General features: G+C 36.6%; 1 protein-coding gene across 2 annotated transcripts in view; it reads right to left on the bottom strand.

The window, feature by feature from the left end:
* Window positions 1-26,020, bottom strand: part of LOC133528126 (hemicentin-1) — a 569,794-nt gene that overhangs the window by 422,003 nt on the left and 121,771 nt on the right. Inside the window, exon 3 of one of the 2 annotated variants that reach the window (XM_061865357.1) lies at window positions 16,113-16,150. The exons of the other annotated variant lie outside the window; for it this stretch is intronic. The gene's annotated coding sequence lies outside the window, so the exon portion shown is untranslated. The remainder of the gene's footprint in view (window positions 1-16,112; window positions 16,151-26,020) is intronic. 2 annotated transcript variants of the gene reach the window in all.

Genomic DNA, 26,020 nt, shown 5'->3' with positions numbered 1-26,020 from the left:
GACAAGAGTTGAATAAAAATCAAATCAAGAGCATTCAACGTGTCCAGAGAAAATTAATGGCAGTCAGTTTTAATTAAGGGACAATTTATTTTTTACATTTCGGCACATACTTGTGAGTTATTAAGTTAAGATAAATGTGGAGAAAAGTGGCATATAGAATTATTGTTTTGAAAGATCGTCATACTTTTTTTACAATCTTGCAACCATTGATATTGCATGAAGAAATTTATTTAGTGTCCCATATATATCAAATTCATTGCTGAGAAAATAGCCGACGAAAGATATGCGAATGGTTAAAAAATAAAAAACTTTTTCACTTGTTAAATCCGACTAACTACATAAACCGTTTGATAAACAGGTTTTAGTACCTACCTACGAATGTTACTTGTTTGTTACTTTAAGTTTATGACCATACATCGGGGTTTTCAGTGCGGGAATGTTTTACACTAGTCAAAAAATAGATAAAAACTGTAAAAATCGATACTATTTTAACATTTCTAAGCACATTTCGAGCTATTTTTAATTCATAGTTTGATAATTATTTTACAATAAACAAAGCTATAAATACACGAAATCATTCCCGCACCAAAAACCCCGATGTATGTTTATGACATGTAAAATATACTTTGTTTATATTTACCAATATAATTTGTAGAGAGCATAATTTATTATATAAACAGAAGCTGCGCTTTAAGACTGTGTTGAGCGGGACATGTCAGTATTTGAAATCGACCGCCTGGGAAACCTTAGCTGAAGACCGTGATGGTTGGCGTAAGCGTGTAGTGGAGAGAAGGCTTTGCAACGAAGCCTAGTTTAATGCATTAGATAGCAGGTGTCGCAGAAAGCAAACCGGGACTGGAACCTCAGGGGCAATGAGCTTTCTCTGCCAAAAATGTCGGAGGTCGTGCCGCTCACGCAACGGCCTCTACAGTCACCAAACCCGTTGGCTAAATAGTGCTTAAATCGTCTACAATAGACCCGAAGGCCTGTGATGAAACAGAGTAGACTTGACATGTTGAAGACGACACAAAATCAGTTCAAAACATATCTACATAGATTCAAGACAACCGTAATTCCAAAATATGTGTAAGTACTTAACTTTTTCTTGTGTTGTAATTCTTTAAAATTTCATCAATTGTCCACTTGCTTCCTAGAAAACCTAACGTATCTTTTTAAAACTTATGCTATCTTATTACTAATACGAGTATTATCAACCTCACTAGATACTTATAGCTTATTTTGTGTATTCTACTAATTCCAGCATTACCTTGTTTATATTACTAATTAGGATAAAAAACATTCGTATACATGAAATCCTTCACAGCAATCGAGTTATGAAAACAGTAATTTTTTAATTAATATTTAAAAAAATCATAAAAAAATAAGTATTAATTTCTTTCAAAATCCGGCAGACGTGGATGCAGATAAAAGATTGAAGAACCGACAGCCGTTTGACTTATAATTTTATCTGTAGTGCAAATTTAAGAGTAATGGCTCAAAACTTGTCAAATATCAGCCCCTTAATAGAACTAGTGTTGGTTAAGACTCGAGTCCTTTGAGTCCTCTGCTTTAAGACTCGACTCAGTTTTTCATACTCTTATAATTAAGACGAAACTCGAGTTCTTTTCAACTTATTAAGAGACCCGAGTCTTTTATAAAGACTTGAGTCCTTTTCGGAGAACTTGTAATTTTATTACTAATAACTTCGAAATGCGTTGTCTTTATGAAAAATTCATGGATGTACATAACATAAATCATACAGTAACGCCTTTTTCCTTTACTGTCGTTTAGGTAAAACCTATAAAATTGTTGACTGAGTCTTTATTCGGAGACTCGAGTCCTTTTGAGTTGCGCTTAAAAAAGACTCGATAAAGGACTCGACTCTGGACTTAAATGACTCAGAAGTTTTTTAAGCTCTGAGTCTCGTAAAAACAAGTCGAGTTCTTCAAATTAGACTCAAAAGACTTGAGTGCCTCCCAACACTAAATGGAACACAACACAGATATCATAGCCAAACAACCCCAGTTCCGCGCCAACAAAAAACTTGATCGATTCTTCCATTCTCAAACACAAACCACAATTAAAACAGATCAAACACTCCGTTAATCTCTGTTTACGTCCCTCAATTACAACCTTAATGGCTGCGATATTGCTTTACTTTATTGTCTTTTAAAAACCACGTAAGCGCCACGAGAACTGATATAACTTAATACGTTCTTGGGAACGTGGTTGGAATACAGCCCTGGGCAATCATACACGATCAATATGATTTTAATTCGTATTCATGGGGGAAATTGACCGTTTTTAGGGTTCCGTGCTCGGAGGGTGCGCGCCATATTAATGAACCTTCGCTATCGGTGCCGCTCATAAATGATAGTATCGTATAGATTTACTATATACTACGTGCGCCCGTGAGGGATAGAACATACGCAATGCGACAAAATTAAAAACACGTTTTAACGATCTTGACAAAATACCAAAAACAACCTACGTAATTTGGTCGGGTTTATTGTTACTCAACATAAAAAACGGCGGGCAGCAAAAAACGTCTACGTCAAGAAGTAGGCAGACAGGGCAAATAACAAGGACAGACAATAATAGGTAGCGCTTTCTCTGCTACTCGTACTGAAAGTACCGTAAGTGTATCTCGTTCGGTCATCTCCCTCCTCCCCCATTTCATCTCTATATTATTGTACTGTCTGTTTTTGTTACGTATATTTTAGAATTATAAAATTGAATTGAATGGAATTTATTAAGGCCGCATCTTACGAACTCACTTCTTATAAGCCGGCAACGCACTTGCAACCCGTCTGGTGTTGCAGGTATCCATGGGGAACGGTAATTGTTTATAATTCGTCGTCTGTTCATTTGCCTGATATATCATACAAAAACTGTAATAGATAGACAATTATCAGTGTGTGTGACTTTTGGCAATACCGATATAAAATAAATCATAAAATCATTTTAAAAAATGAGAAAGGATTTTATCCGTTAATTTTTCTAAAACGATTAAAAAAATGGACAATACCAAAATCGTCCTGATGATAAAAACAAAAACGTAAAAAAATATTTAATACCACGGAACCTACTGTGCGTGAGTACAACTCGCATACGATCGATTTTTGATCAGATATTCCGATGTGGACATAAGCGATGGAGATCGCTCTTTAGCGATAAGGAACACCAAATTTGTGAAACCGCTTTGTGGAAATTTTCAATTGTGTTGCAATATGGTACATTTCCGAATAATGGTTCTGGGAATGTATCCAATAATATAAGAAGGGCAAGGGCAATGTAACAAACAAGCCATACGGCTTACCTGATGGTAAGCAGTCTCCCAGTGGCGGGGCGAGAGTGAGTGAGTGATCTGTCGATACCCCCCGTCAGGGGGGTATGAGGGGCCGCTACCGCTCCATGGCTGCGGCGGCTGTCGCGGGTCGCTTCCCCACCGACTGGTGGGGTGGTCTTATGGCCGTCGTTTTGGGGACGGTGTGGGTAGCTGGTGTAGGCCAGCTCTTCGCTACCGAATGTTATCCAACCCCACGGCCCCTAACCTGGTGATACCGTTTGAGCGGGGCCAGGTTATGGAGCCGCGGAGAAGGCGACCGGCAGCTTAGCTGGCGTGTGTTGCGTGTTGAATCCGAGTGTACGGGGCGAGACCAAAACCAAAACTTTATGTGGCCAAGGTACATTTAGCGAGGCCCTCTGGTGGCGCAAGAAATACCGAGCATTTTTACGTTGCGTCCGAGGTAAGGTACTCATTTGAAGCGTGAGGTCCCTCAGACTGCGAGGCCGTAGGCGGTGGCCCACGTCGTCCACGCCTAACGCCGCCTCTGCAGTCTCCGTAGCCTATGGACGCTTGCCACTACAGAGGCACCGCACCTTTGTTTGAGCTCTGGCTTATTGGCTACCTTACTGACTGGCAGGAACACAACACTATGAGTATGATATTTAGAATTTGCCGTCAAAATCTAAATGGTGTCAATTTGTTATGTACGAACAAGTAGGTACGAGCGAACACGCGTGAATGGTAACTAAATGAGATTAAATATAATCGTTAGATATTGACTTTTTTTCTCAAACTTGCAATGAAATGTTGACAGACATACTTCAAATTAGATCCGGAAATTCTACGTATCCGGTGCGATGAGTGAAGATGATATATAAAGGAATTTCAAACAGCCTTACACACCTAGGCCTGTAAAGCAACCTTCTTTTGTTTTGCAACGTCAAATTATGACAACGTCTTGGCATTCAACCATCAAATAGTAGTGGATTCGTAATTTTTTTAAACTAAAGCTGTGTAAACTAACGGATAAAACATATTGACTAGGTACAACTTTTTTTAGCCCAGCCTAGCCCAATACGGATTGGGGACTTCACATACGCCTTTGAATTTCTTCGCAGATGTATGCAGGTTTCCTCACGATGTTTTCCTTCACCGAAAAGCTAGTGGTAAATGTCAAATTATATTTCGTACATAAGTTCCGAAAAATTGATTGGTACGAGCCAGCATTTGAACTTGCAACCTTATAAAACGTTACAGAATAAAAACTAAAAGTAAGTTTCGAGTAAGACGTAGGTACTAATATCTCGAAAAATTAACTGTCACAATTCCTACAAGTGTAGATACGTTAATAGTATTTTATACAATCGTGATATAATAGAGAGCTTTTCAGTCGAGTACCGTGTTTAGGCAACTAAGCTTGCTGAGTTGCCTTCGTAAGGTACGAGATTAAAAAGCTCGATTATAACACTATTGTAGGTAATATTTTCTACGAGTCATCAAAAATAATACTTTTTTACCATAAAACCTAAATAAATAATGAAAATTGCTATCTCAGTAGACAAAAATGTAGTACAAAGCCATAAACGCGCGAGCCCCCGCGCCCCCGTCCCGCGTTCTATGGGTGATTGGTAATTTTTTTAAAGTTGACTACACCGTATCGAAACTTTTATTTCAGGTGAGTTGGGCGTCCATACATGAAAAGTACGCAATTATAGTTTTGGTATAAGAAATCTTAATGCAGTAATTACTGTCTACGAGTAGAAAAACGTGTTTTAAGCACACGTTTTATAAAGCCTTACGAATTATGAAAAAAAAAAACTTTGCCTAAAGTTACAACAGCGTGAAACGTGCATGGAAAGTTAGTATTGTAGCGAAATTTCGACACATAACGAAAGCCGTCGCTGTTAAATTAATTGTTGTTAGTACTCAGAAGGTTCGCAAACAAACTTTCAGTTTTTATTTAAAGAAAAAACCGGCATGAGCAAATGGATTTGAACCAGCGCGAATTGAATATTCTTTTTTAGAATAATTTATTATCATAAAATAATACATGGTAAAAGTTGCACAAATGCTGTCCTGCGTGTCCCAAACTAGGCTAAGCCTGTATCTTGGGACCCACCGAGCCGGTTCAACATAAATATTTTACCCAATTATATACTAGGATGTATAACAAATTATCAGAAGTTAAAGTAAATTACAAGTACATTTTACATTATTAGGTTGGTTAAAGTAAATTACATTTTACATTATAAGGTTGAGAGCTAGGGTAAATACAGGGATGAACAAAAAAAAATTAAGAAAGTGCGTGCGTGCGTGCGTGCGTGCGTGCGTGCGTGCGTGCGTGCGTGTGTGTGTGTGTGTGAGTGTGTGAGTTATACCCACTGTCATTAAATTCGCATAATATCTTCCGTGTCGTTGTATGAGAGGGAAGCAAATCAGTTCCTTAACTTCTTTTTTAGGGTTCCGTAGTCAACTAGGAACCCTTATAGTTTCGCCATGTTTACTTTGTGCAAGGTACACTCTTTTAGGTCACAGTTTTTGCATACGGCATTGTAAACGAATGGATGCATGTAAGAAGCGAATGATACTGAACATATTTCCCTAAATAATACATTAATAGCAATTTTACTAACAAATCCTAATGCAGATGCATTTACTGTATACATAGGCAGATTTATAAATATGAGCATTTTCAGAAATAAGTGTACCGCAGATTTTTTTTTTAAATCACCAACTTTTTGTTTATTTCTACTCTAAATTACGAGGACTATCGATTTAAAATGGAAAACATAGATGTCCCAAAAGAATTGACAATTTTATGACGCATTTTTTAATTTTCGCATTTTTACAGTCTCGATGAGTATTTTAGTAAACTATATATTTGACTTTTATTATTACTTCATCTGTTACGCTGTTTTAAGTGTATTTTTATCTATATTTGTGTTAAATCTCGTAAATAAAACGTGACATCTTTAGGTTAGTTAGGACATTTCATCAGTCGTTTGTCAAATGTTATTCTGAATTTTAATTTGAATGTTATGTATCATTTGGGCTAAGGTTATTTTATTATATTCAATTTTGCACAAATAAAGAAACTGAAACTGAAACATTTGGGTGACCCGTCAAAAACTAGACACCAAAATTTTTTTAGGAAAACTGGGGTCACATTTCTGTGTTTTAATCAGTAGCCCTCGTGGTTCTGAGTCGAATTAAACCAACGGCCGGATTCGAAGAATGATTAAGACACGTTTAAGATCTTGGAAAGATCTTTTAAAGATCGATAACTAAACGACATGTCAAAAGTGACTTTTATTTCGATTCCGCTGGGATCCCAATAAGATCTATCTACGATATTTCTAACGTCAAAGTGACATTGGTTGCCCGGAGCTGCTTCTATCAACTACACATACAAACGATATCTAAATGAGAACTAATCTTAACCAGAACTTATCGTTATCGTATCTCATTCTTCGAATCGGGCTGAAAGAGTTGTTAGTTTTTCGCAAAAAAGTACACTTTCTTTTCAAAAACCCCTATTTATTTACATGATAATTCTAAACCCGACTATAGGTCAGCGTTTGCCAAACGATTGGATGATAAAAGTCAATTATCAGCAATTCTGTCTGTACTCGTCAATATTGACATCGACTTATTGATTCAAGCGATGGGCTCGCCTGCAGGGATGTGTGTTTGTACTTTGTAGGATTAATGTCACTTAGGTAACGATCAAAGTACCTTGAAAAGTCCTTCCTACCCAGAAACTAGGCCATATTGGGATTAGTCCGGTTTCCTTGCGATGTTTTCCTTCACTGAAAAGCGACTGATAAATTTAATTCATATATCGTACATAAATATTTTACGTTCAGTAGAGAGCACGTTTTATTATATATAATATACAAATACTTAAATACATAGAAAACATCCATTACTCAGAATAATAATAATATTATAGGACGTTATTACACAAATTGACTAGTCCCACAGTAAGCTCAATAAGGCTTGTGTTGAGGGTACTTAGACAACGATATATATAATATATAAATATTAATAAATACTTAAATACATAGAAAACACCCATGACTCAGAAACAAATATCCATGTTCATCACACGAACAAATGCCCTTACCAAGATTTGAACCCGGGACCATCAGCTTCGTAGGCAGGGTCACTACCCACTAGGCCAAACCGGTCGTCAAGACAGACTCAGAAATATCTGTGCATCACACAAATAAATGCCCTTACCGGGATTCGAACCCAAGACCATCAGCTTCAAAGGTCACTACCCTCTAGACCAGACTGGTCGTCAAAGATGTTGCTGGGAAGGCCGTCATCCGGCAACAACTCTCGTATTTGTATATGTACCTACGTCGCTCAAACGCACAAGGCTCTGAAACCGGTTAAAATTCCAAACCGTTACTTGGCGCAAAACCTTCTAATTTCGGTTTCATTCGTTAAACCGGTATTCAGGAGAAAATCTCCATTAACTTCTTGTCATATTAACCGGTTTAGAACAATAAAACCGGTTTGTTCCTATATTGTCTTTGTGTATGCGGCACGCGACCAGGGCCGGCCGAGCGTCGACTTTAATACATGATCTATATCAGACCGTCTAGCATGAGTTGCGTCCTCGCGCAAGGGTCCATACTTAAAATCGCGCAGGATGTATGAGTCGCGCGAGAGCGCAACTCATGCTAGCAGATCAGATGGCATTATTAAAGGCAGCGTCGAAACACACGGTCGATCGACGAACTGGTCGAAATCGCAGACATTGTGTACAGTATAAAGTGTCAAAGCTGGCTTTCCAATCAACGCGGAACCTTCGTCGAGCTCTCATTAAGCCAATTACAGTTGATGCCCAGTTGAAACAGGGTTTGCCTGCTTCGTGAATATAAGTAACACCTCGCTAACGTTTACCTTCTTATTACTCGGTCAGAAACTCGGTTGGTTTATTGTCTAATATTCGTACTACTGGGAATCGATTCATTTTATCAATGTAGAATACTGGAATATGCTTTCAAACCACTAGTTAATCAGCTTTACTTTCAGTTGCAAGTTACTTTCATGCCACCATTTTAATGAGATTTCACTAAATGGGACACTATTGAGAGTTGTCTATTGCAAAATATGTCGGTCATTTTGTGTATGTGTCGAATAATCTATCATTCCAATTATCAATATTCTCATTTCATCTCCTGTAATTCCGCTTATTAATAATACTTGTATATTCCTAGTCAGCTCCAAATTTTATGATCTAAGTCAGAGCCAAACCGAGTGGCTGAGTGTAAAAAAAACGCCACTATTTATATGACATTATGACATCGATAGTGATGTTTCCATTATTTGTCGCCAAGAACAAAGTTAGCTTATTCAGACGCTGGTATCAAATTCTGCCTATATTTTCAATCTGGGCACTGGGCACGAGCAAATCAGTTTAAGGGATTGCGAGCGACTGATCTGTTCACGTGACTGTTTCGACCGAAAATTGGACTCAAACAATCGAATGCCATGGCTACACTAATGAACTTCTGCAAATGCACCTTAATGAGACAGCCGCGTTCAGCTTTCGTATTACGTGACCTAGTACAGTTACTGTGGATTATCGGGATCATAAATGTGACATAAAGGAGATATTTAGATGTCAATTGGAGTAGCGTTATTGTTTATACGCGTCATATTCTTAAACGGGTGCTGTTTGTGGAGACCGGTCTGTTTAAGCTTACACGGACTATATGTTATGTTATTATGTAAGTTTACTTTTGAGTGGCATTAACGTGAGACGCTTCATTTGGTTTTTGTCTGTTTGTCTGATTTAATTTCTTATCTTTTGATTATGTATATATATTAATTCAAGTTCTGGAGACCCTTTACATCTCTAAGAATAATTTAATTTTCGTGTTTATCCCTGACACTTAAATACATTTACATCTCTAAAGAATTGTATTAGTTGTTTATATTTTTATTTCATAGTTTTTTTTGTGTAATTCGACATTTAGAGACTGTATACATCTCTAATAAAGTATCTCATATTTCATTGATTCCATATTTGTAATAGTACATTTCTTACCACTTTAAAAACAATCCAATTAGTATGTAAATTATCCGCAACGTAGGCTTCGTCAGGTGGCCACAGATGAAAATCAGCAATATGTTTCGTCCCATATCGTATTTGTGATTGTATTTTATAATTTTTGTTTATTTTTATTGCTTGTAACCATTTAACATGTAAAAGTTAATAAATGTTTGATGTGGCAACATTGTCTTTGCTGCTTGGACGCGCGAAAAACGTATTTTATAATTTGTGCCGATGTCTTTGCTGCATTGCTTTCGCGATAAGACACCTCCTTACCACGACACAAAATCAAAATTACCCCCTTATTCATAAACGTGTACTAAAGTTACGATGCCCCTGATCATCGTTTGTCCCTTTCCGAGGTATTGGTATGATGGAAAGGGACAAACGATGATCAGCGGCATCGTAACTTTAGTACACGTTTATGAATAAGGGGGTAAGTGTACAAATGGCGGGCTTAATGCCTAAATAAATATTTATCCTATTCTGTCATCTTACTTACTATCTGCAATATCAGCAACTTGTATTCTCACAGGCCAATTCGAAATTTAGTTATTCAATCTGTTTCCGATATGATACTGATCTGTCGGTATCAAAAGTGGCAATTCTTTAACCAAAAACGTCAATTTTGATACTGACACATCAGTATCATATCGACAACGGATCGAATAACTAAAACTCGTAACACCTTGCGAAATTCTTTTTCCTGTTTTTATACTCAGACTTTCTCCATTTAACCAAAAAAAAAATCATGGCCGTTGGCTCATTTCTCTCTATTGGTTTATGTTGGCCCCCTTTTTTTCCTTTTTTGATCCCTATATAGAAGTTTTTTTTTTTCAACCGTTCAAGCATCTACAATTCTACACGGACTGGATCAAGACTGCAACTGAACTTTTGCATCCCACGACCTCGATGCTGGCAAAATTGTCCCAATGGGCAGATGTCACGAGAACTAACAACTGAACTGAACTAAAACTCGGATTGGCCTATCACTTACAAATGCATAGGTATATGAAACAATACGCATTCTCCACTCGTTAGTCAAATAAACACAAAATAAAATCGCACCAAACAACAAACTTTCCTTTCAGAGAACTTTCCGTTTGAATAGAACCTTAGGGAGAACTCTTTCTATTCACTAAACTACCCAAAAACGCCGACAAAACGTGCATGTACTAATGAACTGTCAATCAGTCCGTTTGTCCGTCAGTCCGGCCGATACAAATTAGTGATAACGGTGCGTCCGGTCGGATACGGCACTCTAGGGTTGCCAATGCAAAATTATATATTGTCAGAAAACCAAAGCTCGGAAACCGGTTAAATTTGCAAACCGTTTTCATGTACTTGACGCAAAAGCTTTTAATTTAGTTTTTACTCGACAAACCGTTATTTTCTAACCGTTTTTTTTTTTAGAACAGTACCCCTAGTGTAAATAATTTCGATTTCGAAACGTGACGTATGCGTTTGCGTTTAGTCTCATTTTGTATTGGATTTAGAAAGAGCGCGCCAAGCGAGACGTTTTGGAAACTCAAAATCCTATACAAAATGAGACTTAACGCAAACGCGTTCGTCACGTTATGATGTCGATCAAATTTACACTAGGGGTACCGTTCTTGTCAATTTAACCGGTTTAGAACAATAAAAACCAGTCTATGTTTACGTGGCACACCACAAGGCCAGATTCAAATAAACTGTTTTTTTTTGGGCTACAAAGTCCTTTTACGTTCGTGTTCTTATAAAAGTTCGGAGGAAAACCGAAATAAACCAGTATTAACCGGTATTTTATAAACCGGTGCTGAGCCATGCAGAAAACATTGTTTACAATTATTCACTGTGACTGTTGCAGAGTCCCTTATGATATGATTCAAAATTCAAAAAAACATTTTTGGTACAAGCTTTTATCGCTGAGTTTTATTTTTTCATTTTTGAACAAATAGGTGCTTTACTACATACTAACAAGGCAAATTAAAAGCTTGTAAAAAAGTAAGACGCGTGCGATGGAAAAATATTTAAGAGAGAACGGAGAGAAAAAATATTTTTAAATATTTCTGTCGTTTCAAATGGAAAATATAACAGACCAATTAAATTAAGCTTATGGACCGCTGCTGGACTCAGGTCTCCTCATTCATGAGAGGGATGGATTAGAGGAAGGGAGAATGGAAAATAATTAAGGTTTTCTACACAGAGTGTGCTATTCAAATTGAGCAGCAAGAGGAAATCTATATAGCGTTATTTTCTATAAAAGATTGACGAATGTTGTCTTGAGAGTCATCTTTAGAATTTTTAGGACAAATTGAATTCTAAAATGATGAAATGTAGGTAGCTTCAACTTTCAGAAGATTAATAGAATAGTACATTGTGCAATGAGGGGAGGTAGGTCGTAAATTGCAAACGAGATCTTTAGATGACCTTACCTACTTGGTACGTATGAATTAGATACAATTTAAAAAGAAAATCGCAATCCATATGTCCCCCGGGATTAATATATGCGTTTGTCCTTGAGTATACCTGCATGAATTAAGATCTTTTTCGAGCTAGTGTGATGAAAAATCTATTTAAGAACGGTAACAGGGAACAGGTTGTAATGAACTTCTGTTGTCAGTTTCTTTTTTATATAATTGTTTTAATATGTCAGCTGTAAACAGTGATATTTATGTGTTAAGAAATGTCACTGTTGACAGCTGACAAATCATATTCATTACAAATTGATATCAAAAAAATACTATCTGAATAAACTACCAGGTTGTGTCCAGGCTCCAGTGAGAGAAGGAAGAGACATATTTTTATGATAAAGGAGGCAAACGAGCAGACAAACCGCCTGATTGTAAGCAATCACCATCGCCCATGGACACCCGCATAATCAGACGGGTTGTAAGTGCATTGCAGGGTTAAAGATGGGAGTACGCACTTTAATTGTTAAAAGTATTAATGTCAATTACATCGTTGTAAGTACCCACAACTCAAGCCTTAGTTTTTAAATTATTTTAACGTACTAACATGTAGCGAATATCATAACGAACGGTACCTTCTAACAATGTTTTATGGGATTGACAATGTTCTGTAAAAAAGATATTTCTAATTTTTATGCAAATGGGTCGTTTTGAATATCGATATTTTATGTTACAACACTAAAAAAACGATATTTTTTGTCAAAATTTTGTTTTAGAAATTCTACGCCGTGCCAACCCTAATCATTAATGATTCCGTATATACGCATGTTCGTATGTCAATGCTACCAGGGAAATAATTAATGTTGCTTCCCAACCGCCTGTGGAAAGGTGAACTATGCGTTAAAGACCACACACGGAACTATTGACGTGAACTAATGGCTTTGATCCTGAAAAATAAATATGACGCGGAGGTTTTTTTCTATTAATCCTTTGAAAGCGCTGAGTTTTGAAAAATGAAATAAAGAATGACAAGCTCCATGGATTTATTTGGTGTCTATGATGTATTGAACGAAAAAGTATTAAAAACGTACTGATTATCAGCGCTTGTTTTAAAGCCTGTACTATGGAGGGTAGAGGTAAGGAGAAAGATCTTATGGAAGAATAGTTGCAAGTGTCCAGCTGTCAGCTATAACAGTACCAAATCTGTTCAAAGTGGCGATAGAGCAGCTATAGGACATGAAATGAAATTAACTCTTAGAGCAATACTGGAAAGAGAGGCATCATTTGCACAATTTCTCTGCCGAAGCACATGCCTAACTGGGCATAGCGCGGTGCGTATTTGTATTTGGCGTGTGTCATTTTCTATATATTTGTGTCGTCATTATAGATTGGATTTTGTATGTAGTGAGTGGGAAGGGCGACTGTAGGCCCGTTTCCCCCCGCAAAAAATGGCAGATCGATTTGTAAGCTAAGGTATCGCTGGGACTCCTCCCTTCTGACGTGTCAGAAGCCGGTGTTGCTCTAAGACTTTAGCCGTTATTTACGGAGTGAAGTGCGCTGTCAGTGATTTGAATTTTTTTATCAAAATATACTAGGTATTTTGGCGCCACGTATTTAAGTTTTGTGACGGATACTTTTTCATACACAGAGAGTGTTGTCTTTACCTCAACCCTGCATAGCCTAGACTAAATGAAGTGAAAAATCAGACAACGGGACAAGAAAAAGCTAAAATGACAGCGACAATTACAGTTTTTAGTGTAAAGGTTTCTTTAAAGTTGACATTCGGATTAACTCTGCACCAGCATTACTGCTGCAGTATTGCAGCGCGACATAACTGCCGACTGCATTACTGCCGCAAATGTCAAAATTCCGGACAGCAACATCGATTTTGACTTTAGCGACAGTACTTTACTTTCGTTGTCACATTACTGCCGCACTGTGGAACGACGCCATACTTGTACTGGAATATGAGAATTTTATATTTTTCGATAAAAAAAAATTACGGTGTAGACAAAGGATTTTAAAATTTGGTAAGGATAGGAACAGACTCCCAAGATCTTAACTTAATATCATTTTTGCACCACGTTCGACGTGTTGCCTCCCTGTCACACTTACGTTCGAATTTACAAGTGTGTCAGATAGGCAACACGTCGAACGTGGTTCGCGGTAGACCCTCAGAGCTCTGCATCAATTCTAAAAGTTTCCGTTTCATTTTTTTCCCACTCAAAACTACGGCACTATAACTATAACGTTGAGCACTCAGCCTTGCAAAACTTAAACAAACACGCCTGATTCATACTATTTTTGTTTTGTTTTTGTATCAATTTGCGAAGCAAACAACGCTGATTGACTTGGAACTGATTTGCAAGGGTCGTTTTAACGTATCGTGATATTATTGTCTCTTTGTGACATGGCGATAACCGATTTTTAATACTCTCTCTGTTTGTCTGTCTATCATCATTATATTCCTCCATTTCTCTTACTTCTTAAAATGATTTTTTTTTACAATATGGATATAAAAGTAAAGTATTAAAACACATAAAATAAATACAAAACACATTTAAACACATTTAAACACATTGTAAAAAACCTAACCGGCGTACGGTGCCGCCAGCAGCGGGGCAGGGCCCAAGCTGCCGGTGATCAGGGCTGAAGAGAGAGGAACTGCCGGACTATCTCCGCCGTGTCCAAGATCACCCCCTTCTGCATCTGACCCTTGATCCAACCATCTTGATCCAATCATAATATTATTATTACTATAGGGACAGTTCGAGACTGAGGACAATGGGTCGTTTTTATCAATGATCATCATTGACGACCGGGTCTGGCCTAGTGGGTAGTGACCCTGCCTATGAAGCCGATGGTCCTGGGTTCGAATCCCGGTAAGGGCATTTATTTTTGTGATGAGCACAGACATTTGTTCCTGAGTCATGGATGTTCTCCATGTATTTAAATATTTGTATTTGTATTTATATATATATATATATATATCGTTGTCTGAGTACCCACAACACAAGCCTTCTTGCCTATCGTGGAACTTAGTCAAGTTGTGCAAGAATGTCCCAATATTTATTTATTTATCATTCCAAGCAGACGAAGTGGCGGGCAGTAGCTAGTGCCTAGTAAAAACTCTTCTTCTTCCTCGTTTCCTCATGATTGAGGGTCGCGACCACATGAGGTCATTGTATTGTGAACGAAGGATCTCCATTCTGCACGATTTTCCGCCGTCTTTACATTCTAAGGCCTAATACACAAAAATTAAGTTTTAAAGTTGCCAGTGAAATTATATGAACTTATAATAGAGTTGATATAGTTTTGTTTTAAAATTCGACGAAACAAAGCAAATGCAATTATATTCCAATTGAATATGATTTAAATTTCATCGAACTTATTAAGTACTATAGACCTTCCAGGTCCATACCTTGGACTTTAGGAGGCAAATAGTAGAACCTAACAAAAAACTAATTCCTTTGCAATCATCAGAATGCTGTCTCAATTAGTATTTTATATAATTATCATAAAAAAGAGAGCTTTTCAGCCAAGTACCGTGTTTGGCAACGAAGCTTGCTGAGCTGCCTAATTAAGAGACGAGATTGAAAAGCTTGATTATATTGTTTATATTGTTTACAATAGTTTTTCTACGAGTCATCTAAAATAATACTTATTTTTACTATAAAACCTAAATAATTAATGAAACTTGGTAATTATCTCAGTAGACAAAAATGTAGTACAAAAGACATAAACGCGCGATCTGAGTAGAAAAACAGATTTTTTATAAACTAGTTAATTTCCTTTGTGGAAAAATAAAGAAAGCGTATACTAGGACAACCCACTACTACATATAGGTACTATGTAACCAACGTGAACGGCGGTAATCTATTATTTAGGTGCCTACCTGATTTTTCGCTCACGGTTGATCATATATAGCTATTTTTCGATCCCAAAGAAACCCTAGATTCTGATAGACCCTTTTCTTGAATAGCTGCGAGGTAAAAGTATCAAATGTTTGTTATTTATGACCTAGGCAAATAATTTATATGACTATTGCTGTGCTGTATATGATTTAGTTCTGTTTGTGTAAGATTGTATATATTTTTTTACTGTTTTATTATTTATTTACATACTAGATATAAAAAGAGGTATTACAGTAACTGTACAAGTACTAAACTAATTAAGCTTAAATCTAAAATAGGCCCTTGAGGCATTATACCAAGGATAATAGCGGCATTTCCTCGTTGTATCGCAATGCTGATATATTGCGCGAGGAAACCGCCAGCTCTTTGGTCACGAGGTACATCAACCAGACGCTTTGCGATTGGTTTGTATTTTATTATATTAATGTATTTACTTATTGAGTACGTACGCTAGTAAAAACGTCTGGAGCCCTTTGCACTTACATACCTGTAAAAAGAAAAAAATATATTAGCCATAATTGTTTAGTTTTAAGTAAATAAAGACACATGAACAGCTGCCGCCATACAATTAAAGTTACGCTTTTATCTCAAAATAACGTTTTGAAACATCAAATTATATGAATATTCAAGTAGCATATATCTATGTCTGATGATGATGTCATCTTGTTATACCTCATTATTGACATAGGGCTCGCAGAAGAATATTCCATTTGTCGCGATCCTGAGCGGCTACTTCCAGCTCTTTCCAGCAGAGTCCAGTTGAGCCAGCCTCCTCACCTGATCGCCTCCATGTGGTACGAGGCACCCTTACCGTCTACTGCCAGTGGATTGCCAGCGGAGACAATTTTTGCAACGAAAACGACCGGACAAAAACCTGTTTGTACAAAGGAAAAAGAGCCAAGTTTGATGTACTTAATTCAAGCATCTCGTTTGAAAATGAGAGCATAACTTTGATGATATAGACGCGGGCTTAGGGCGGGTTTGTGTGACTCAAATATATCCCTCCTAATATGCAACATTGGAAAGTATCTCTGTCAGTTATTAATTCAATTTAAATTAAATTTGATATGAAGATAATTTGAGTCATTCAAGACGCATTCGCGGGCCAAGCTAGTATGGAAAATCAGTAACTAAATACGACAAATAAATTTAATCACCCTAAACATTCTATTTTTAATAAAATCTCATTATCCAGCTCGATCCCAACCCAATAAAACATTCTTATTAAACTTCCATTTCGTTCAAGTGACAATCCCCATATTACACGTGACATACGTGTCCCAAATCATGCCAATCCTGTATTAAAAGTGTATTTCACGTACATACGTATATTACGTACGTAAGCCTTCGTAGGCCCGATTTCCCATTCAGAGATCGAAGGTTAAACGAAGCGTTTTGGTAGCTTCCTCGTCCCGGTTTTATTGGAGCCAGGGAATCAGCGATTGGTTCAGTATATGCTTACTAATTATAAAAGCAAAAGTCTGTGTGTTGTCTCTTTACGCTTAAACTGCTGAACCGAATCAGATAAAATTAAATCAGATACCGTAAAACTAGTCATCTATAGTCCTTCCATTCCTTACTTTTTTCTTACTCTTCAAACCTGTCTAAAGTGATTTAAAAAAAGACAATCAAACTAAAGCAAAAGACCAGTTTTAAGAATAAGAATTGTTTATTTAAAAGAAAGAATCTTATTAACATTTAAAAGATATCCTGCGGCCCGCTAGGCTATGCCTGTCACGTGGCAGCCAGAAATTAACCCCCTTATTCATAAACGTGTACTAAAGTTACGATGCTGTTAATAATCGTTTGTCCCTTTCCGACGTATTGGTATGAATAAGGGGGTAAATGGATAAAATAATAAACTAGTGGCTCTGAGAGTTGTAGACCTCGCGAGCATAGCTTAAAAATGAATCATTTTGAAATATGTACGAAAACTGAATCGATAAAAAAGCTCACAAAATTTCAGGAGAATCTGTTAAGAATTTATAGAATTTCTTCTAGAATTTTTGACGACCGGTTTAGCCTAGTAGGTAGTGACCCTTTCTACGAAGGCCTACTGCCTGCCTGGTAAGGGCATTTATTCGTGCAATGAGCATGGATATTTGTTCCTGAGTCATGGCTGTTTTCTATGTATTTAAGTATTTATAAATATTTATATATTACGAGTATATATATCGTTGTCTAAGTACCCTCAATACACGCTTTATTGAGCTTAATGAGTGACTTAGTGAACTTGTGTAATAATGTCCTATAATATTTTTGATTATTATTATTTATTTATTATTAATTTCGCCCTGTACAGGAGAACATCCGGACATACAAAAACATTTTTGCCCAATCTGGAAGGGAGAACGTTGCTAACGCTCCGGTCAATAAATTAATAAAAGAAGCCTTTAAAACGCCCGCTTCCTAGCCCCAACATAATTCCCGTTGAAGAAAATTTTGTCCCATAATTCTATGGAGCGCGCTGTAATCTCCCCGCGGTGAATCTTAACTCAGCCTGATTGGATCGGGCGGCGTTATAGCCAAATTCCATTTTGATAACAATACCTACCGGGTTTTTGTGAAGTATGAAGGGATGATTACACGGAGTAGTTAGACACGTTATCTACTTCAATTTTGATTTAATCATGTCCCAATATTTCTAAATTACACTCACGTAAAATAGGGTCTGTTTCTTAGAATGAAATATTGGTATTCTTCTCATAATGGCCAATAGCAAAAAACACAAATTGTTTATATATGTATATATACGTCAAGAATGAATGAATTTTTAATATTATAAAGGATGTAATAAAAATAGTGAGGATCCGTTTAACATATTCGGTATCGTTTTTTGTAAATTCGGCATCGTCGGTAAATTATTTTCAGAGGTTATTTTTATTTCAGTTTAGTGGCATAGTATTCGGCCGAATACCGAATAGTACGTTAACACGTAGATAACGGCAAACGAGGGGTAAAAACAGGCACTGCGTGCAGAATAAGCGCAATTTCTATCAAAGACTGCCTACATCGAGAAACAAGTTGCAACTTGCTCAGCGCACGCACGCGCGCGTTCGAATTTACTTCTTTTAATAGGTAAAACTTCTAGCCCAATGTTTGGCGGCCGAATATTCGGCTATTCGGCCCATGGTTCCGCCGAATATTCGGCTATTCGGCCAAGCTACTATTCATTGTATCTCTAGTTATAAATGGTGGTAGGGTTAGGGATTGGGTACATCAAAATCAGCCAGAATTTGGCGTACAACACACGGACTCTCAACTTAGTAATCAAAACTAACTGTAATTAACCAAGCAATATAAACGTTAGCATACCAAACACAAATTCTTAAGTAAATTGTGTCAATTAGAGTAATATCAATAAATTATTATCAAATTTAATTCAAAAACAATAAAATATATCTCACCATTAATTTGAAACACATTAAGCAATCTGTACGGACTTAGAACTGATAAATCGGACCCTATTTAAAGGGCAAGGAATACTTATTTACATAAAACGATACGAGTAAGACACGACACTGAAAACAATCATTCTTCTCTGAATGATTGTTTTTCTACGCGTTGATTGTAATGGTTGAATTAAGATTTCATGTACCATACTATAATTGCGTACGTTTCGTGTATGGGCTCCCACTCAACTATTATAAGATTCCTTTCGATACGCTGTAGTCAACTATAAAAAAGCGGCCAAGTGCGAGTCGGACTCGCCCATGAAGGGTTCCGTACCATTTATGACGTATTAAAAAAAATTACTTACTAGATCTCGTTCAAACCAATTTTCGGTGGAAGTTTGCATGGTAATGTATATCATATATATTTTTTTTCGATTTTTCATTCTGTTTAGAAGTTACGGGGGGGGGGGGGGACACATTTTACCACTTTGGAAGTGTCTCTCGCGCAAACTATTCAGCTTAGAAAAAAATGATATTAGAAACCTTAATATCATTTTTAAAGACCTATCCATAGGTACCCCACACGTATGGGTTTGATGAAAAAAGATTTTTTAAGTTTCAGTTCTAAGTATGGGGAACCCCCAAAATTTATTGTTTTTTTTCTATTTTTGTGTAAACATCCTAATGCGGTTCATAGAATACATCTACTTACCAAGTTTGAACAGTATAGCTCTTATAGTTTCGGAAAAAAGTGGCGGTGACATTATCGGACAGACAGACGGACATGACGAATCTATAAGGGTTCCGTTTTTTGCCATTTGGCTACGGAACCCTAAAAAATGATGAATAACGTGCCACCGCGCTCTCATAGAAAAAAACTAAAAGGGCGCGGGACGCGGGACTACATTTTTGTCTGCTGAGATACCAATTTTCATTAATTATTTAGGTTTTATAGTTAAAAAAAAAGGATTATTATTTTAGATGACTCGTAGAAAAACTATTGTATACAATAGTGATATAATCAAGCTTTGCAATTGTACCTTACATAGGCAATTCAGCAAGCTTAGTTGCTTAAACACGGTTCTTGGCTGAAAAGCGTTCTATTTTATCACCATTGTATAGAATACTATTTACGTGTCATGTCTTACTCGTAACGAGTTTTGTACCCTCTGCTGGGGCGTAGGACTCGAATCATATTCTTCCACTGACTCCGATCCTGGGCAGTTTGGGTAACCATCCCCAATAAACCCAGCGCTTGCTCCACAGAACGGCGCCAAATAAATTTAAAGCGACTATGTCTCCGTTTTCCGGGCATCTTCCAGGTCAGGGCCACTTTGAATAGGTGAATTTATAATGCACTTTTGATCCCTTTAAAAGCTCAAATAAAGAACCGGTTACAAGCTGCATTCAGAACTGGCAAATACAATTCCAAGGCAATGCAGTCAGCCACATTACTTTAGCAGCATTGTGGCGCGATATTTATTACTGCATTGCTGACGCAAATATAAAATTCGATGTTTCTGGCCGTATTTTTGACATACTTGCACCTGCTTTACTGTTGCGACATTGCTAAGGGTTTACACACAAGGGCTGATTTAGACGGCACGCGAACTCGCATGCGATTTTAGTTACATTGCGGACTATTGAGGTTACAACCAATTCGGCCGACCGATCAAATACCGCAATGTAATGAAACTCGCGTGCGAGTTCTCGCACCGTCTAAATCAGCCCTTAGACGATACGACGACGTGCCGTGGCATTAAGGAGTCGCCTAAAGAAGAGGCAGAAACACAGAAAATATTGGGTCCATACATTTCTTTCTATCATGAATGATGGAAATCATTTTACGAGAAAGTATAGTGCCCTAAAAAGGGATGACAATTTTTTTTTATGAATTCTTTAGAATGAGTATGCCAAGTTTTGAAGAATTGCTGGCACGGATAACACCATATATACGAAAACAGCATAAAGTAGGCAGGATGCTTATGGAACCTCTGGAGGTGCTGGGATTAACCATGAGATAAAAAACAGTTTTTTTTTACATTTCGTTACTTTTTAACAAATCGAAATAATAATTTTAAATAAGAAACAAAATGTAATTTCTTTGTTTCTTTGTTTTTAAATGATATTCGTCTAATTGTCGTCCCATGTCTAATTGTGTGTAGGCCTTAAGGCAGCGGTGATGTCGGTGATGTATCTTTTTTTATCACAAAAAACTAAAATGGTGTTCACATTATTATATTCCGCCAAACTGAGGACAGTTTGTTGGCGGAAGAAAGGATATTTACGTTCGCCACCACATTACTGCTGCGATTATGACGTCACTCATTTTATTAAGGAAATTGACACACAGCGGCAACGACAACGACGCCCCAACGTCATCGTCACCTTCGTACAACTGCAATCGACATTCTAACGTCACATTTATACAGCTGCGGTGACGTCCTAACTTCACCTTGTTGTATATATATTATTATAACAGTAACGTGCTGCCGTCGTCATCCAAATTTGACCATAAGGAAAAACGACACAACCAATACCATTCCAATCTAATCTCAATATTTACTTCAGCGCATTTTCGAATAGACCCTTGGCGCCTTGCATGTCTAATCACAACGAATATAACGTAATAGATTAGTTTCGTTTAATCATCCCATAAAAACAATAAGAATACCAATAACCCGGAATAATCTTTTTCTAAAGCAATTAAGGTTTTTTGTCGACTTTCTTATAAGAAAATATGGTAATATATTGTTTAAATTTAAATGCATTCCCTTGTCTTTTGATACGCGTCCGTTAGGTTGAGTTTAGTTTCGATTTTTAATTTAAGTTTTTAGGTATATTTAATAAAGGGGCTACCTATTCATTTCGTTGTTTAATGAACTCACAAACAACTGCAGAGGAATTCGATTTATTTAAATGTTATAAAAGTACATACAATAAATTTTGAAGTATCCAGGCCAATTCGAACGTAGGTATAATCAGGGATCGGAACCGGTTTTTTGCAAAAACATCGAAATAACCATATATTTCGGTTTATTTTATACTCTAAATTTAGGACTCAGTTGTGTTTTCAGATAACGACTTCGTATTATTAGATTGCCTGGAAATGAAGTAATTAACAAAGAACGATAAAATACCGTTTTCGTTCCCATACAAAAAATACCGGTTTCCGATCCCTGGGTACAATATCAGAATGACATCTTACTGATACCTGAGAGAAATAAGTAAGCATAGAGTACTCACTCCACACATCAGTTTTGTTACCAAAACATTATTTTGGTAGTCGACATCTAGCATCGAGTAGCGGAATTGTCAGTACTGCTACTTGACAATAGATGTTGCGACGAACGAAAAGTCTAATGCTCAACAATTCTCAGCTAAAATATTATAACCGGATTAACCGCAACTCTATTTTCAACTGCGTGTGATATTAGTTGTAAATATGGTAATATGGAGCAATACAATTTTCGCCAGTCGCAAGACTTGAGACATCTAGTGTCAAGTAGGGGTAGCAAATTAGAACTTATATACCTACTTACTTATTATAGATCGGTGACAACGCAGTATTATAATGTGTAATAGTATCTAGATACACTGAAACCGAATTGATTGATAATAATAATAAATAAATAAATAAAATTTTTATTGGCATTAAGGTAAGTACATTTTAGTGTTGAAGTCCCTGACTTCTGAGCTAGGTGAAAACCTGTGTTACAGAAGTCAGTGTCCTCTCCCAAACATAATAGTAACTATTAAGACATTAACCATTTTCATTTTAGACTTAAAGTAGATAATTAAGGCTTGTTTTAATATTATAAAACAAATGCCATTCTAATAAGAATACAATGCAATTTATTTATTTTGATGAATCAAACACAAACCGGCTTCCTGACATTCGAAGAGATAGCTAATAGGTACTAGTTTACTTACATGAATACAAAATAAGTAACATTATAAAAAGAAACAAGCATCGTTAAACTTATCATGCGGTTTAATTCACATGTTCTTAGTCACTCACACAACCTGTTTCGGAGAGCCTAGGTCCCCATCTTCAAGCACTAGAAAAACGTAGTCGGGGGGACTAAAAATACCGTTAACTTAGCTTAAAGTTAGTATAACGCGCGACAGTTTAAATTCGATTGAAACAAGCAAGTCTCGGAAACCGGTAAAATTTCCAAACTTTTATCATATGCTTGGTGCAAAACCTTTTAATTTCGGTTTCGTTTGTAAAACCGTTATTATAAAACCGGTTTTTATGATAAAATTTTCGTTCTGATCAGATTAGCCGGTTTAGAGTAATAAAAACCGGTTTCTGCTTATGACAGTGTCCTTGTTTACGCGGCACACGACCAGGCCAGCCGGCCGTCACGTCGCTCGTCGAAGAAACCGGTTTATTTAGGTTGCAATAAATTTCTTAAAACGTTCGCGTTCTTATAAAAGTTCGGAGTAAAACCGTAATAAACCGGTATAAAACCGGTTCCGAGCCTTGGAAACAAACATCATTAAAATAGACGTATCGTAATAACCAGAATGCATCATGAGAATGATTCCATTGATTCAAGCGAAGCTTAACAACACTTAAATCATTAAAACGACACATTATCGTGCTGACGCTACTCTTATCGACCGTCAGCACATCAATAAATGTCAATAAACAAAACATTCGTGTGAATGGTAATCATGAGTCATGTAGCGTTGTATTCGAAAATTCAATTTTATCGAACCGCTTTCAACTGTTTTTTGTGACAAAATTATATCAATACTTTTTGTCATTTGTAGACATACATTTTTAGAGCTGCGTACAAAAATTTGTAGACGGAGCTCTTATCCACTCACTTGCTTTGGTAACTGTAGTTACCAGCTGTCACCCTTATTTTATTATAATAATAGAAGTCACTGAATAATATGAAGCATGTGAGTGGTTTATGGAATCATTTCGATCTTGCAAATCGGTTAAATGCGTTTTTTATAACTGTATGTTTTATAGATGGTTTTATTTTGTGGTCCTATCGGACGCCCCATCAGGTATCGCTGGAGCGACATAATGGAGGATTACATATAGTCAAAAAGATATATTTGTAAACTCTCTCTTTCTCCTTCTGTCTTGTTCTGTTGCTATTCTGTTCTGTTTTAGTTTTAAGTTTTTAATTTTGGGTGCCCTGAAAACCAGTACCGCCTCGAACAGACACGGCTTATGCTGAGCGGCTTCCTATTTGGTATACCTACGTATCATTATTTACTTTGTTGTTCTTATGTATGTTTTTATGCAAAGATACGTTTTTCTTATCTATTATATTCTATTAATTAAAATCAGTAATTAATTGGTTGTTTCCTCAATATTCTCGTGCATTAAAATGTACCTACACTCGGTTTCAATTTACTTAAAACCTTTTACAAACGAAATTCATCCCAATTTACTGTTCAATAAGGTACAAATTAAAAAGAGGATAATCTAGCATGACAGGCCTTACTAGGATAATAGATGTAGCTACGATCGAGATGCACAGGCGAATGCTGTCCAAATGAGATGACATTTACATAAATTTAAGTTGACGCGGAAGGAGGGTTACAGTTGACCGACGATTACTTCCTATTGATTTGATATTTTTTCATCACACTTGCTCGAAAAAGATGATACGATGAAGATGTACTGAAGGAGAAAAGTCTATATTGTTACCGCGGGAGTTATTCAGATAAACTTCAGGTAAACAACCAAAAAAAATTACTCTACAGGATGATTCAGGAGACGTGAGCAGGATCAAGCCTGCATATTCGGTAAATTATCAGCAACTGTTTCGTACCAGTATTTGTGAGATTAACGTTTATTTAATTTTTACTGTTAAAAAAAAAGAGTTTTATTTTATTAACGATATTTATGGTCACTCTCTTTGTTTTATCCATAATAAGTGACAAATTGAATGTCAACAGAGTGTGGTTACTTTTATAAAATCGTATCTCACTCAAGTGTGACATTTTATTTTCTTCATAATCAAAGTGCTGTCATAACGGTTAAAGAGGTTTTATCTTTGTTAATTAAGTGTTGTAGGGTGTCCATGATTGTAGATAATCAAATTTGTCCTTAAGAAAAAGTTAAATAACAAATAAAAAGCGTGATTGTTTTACTTAAATATGATGGTGAACGATTCATTAACATTTACTGATTGTGTAGGCTTAGTCCAGCTCACGTCTCATGAATCACCCTGTATAAATTCTCACGCCTAAACTTAGAGTCATTAAAATAATATTTTCCTTAGAGCTAGGCCAAGGCAACACTAGTTTTTTAACCATTTTTTAAGAAATCAATCACACCCACAAATTAAGCACAAAACCCACGCTTGCTTTGTAGTTTTACCGACTCGATAACAAGTTATTAATTTGTTTAGGCGGAAACATCAGTTGTAACGTGTCGGCTGACAGCGTAATGACATGGTTACACGTCATTATCACATCATGACGTGTATACGCGTCCAAATGTTGTGCCTATTGATTCTCGTTTAGTTTTGAATTTGAATTATTTACTTTTATAACGATGTCAAGACTGATTTGTGGTAGGTACTTAAAATGTGTAATGACTTTGAAAAGCATGGAATATGGTATTGAGTCCGCCATATTGTTATTATGACGTCACATAGCAAATGTTGCTCAGGATGACGCAAGTATTCTAATGACATGTCATACGTGTAAAACAGCAACATAGGAAAAGCATGGAATATGGTATTGAGTCCGCTATATTATTTTTATTATGACGTCACATAGCAACTGTTGCTCAGGATGACGCAAGTATTCTAATGACATGTCATACGTTTAAGTTAGTAAAGGCGTTCAGAAGTTATGGTGGAATACGGGACTAAACTGTTGTTTTAAAGGTACACTTGGTATACTTCTATTTTGGCGACACAGTTTTAGGATTCCGTAGCCAAAGAGGCAAAAACGGAACCCTTATTGCTTCCTCATGTTCG

This window comes from Cydia pomonella, chromosome 19 (assembly GCF_033807575.1).
Source record: "Cydia pomonella isolate Wapato2018A chromosome 19, ilCydPomo1, whole genome shotgun sequence".
NCBI classification, from domain to species: domain Eukaryota; kingdom Metazoa; phylum Arthropoda; class Insecta; order Lepidoptera; family Tortricidae; genus Cydia; species Cydia pomonella.
The sequence above is the reverse complement of the archived record's forward strand: the minus strand, read 5'-3'. Positions and strand labels throughout refer to the sequence as shown.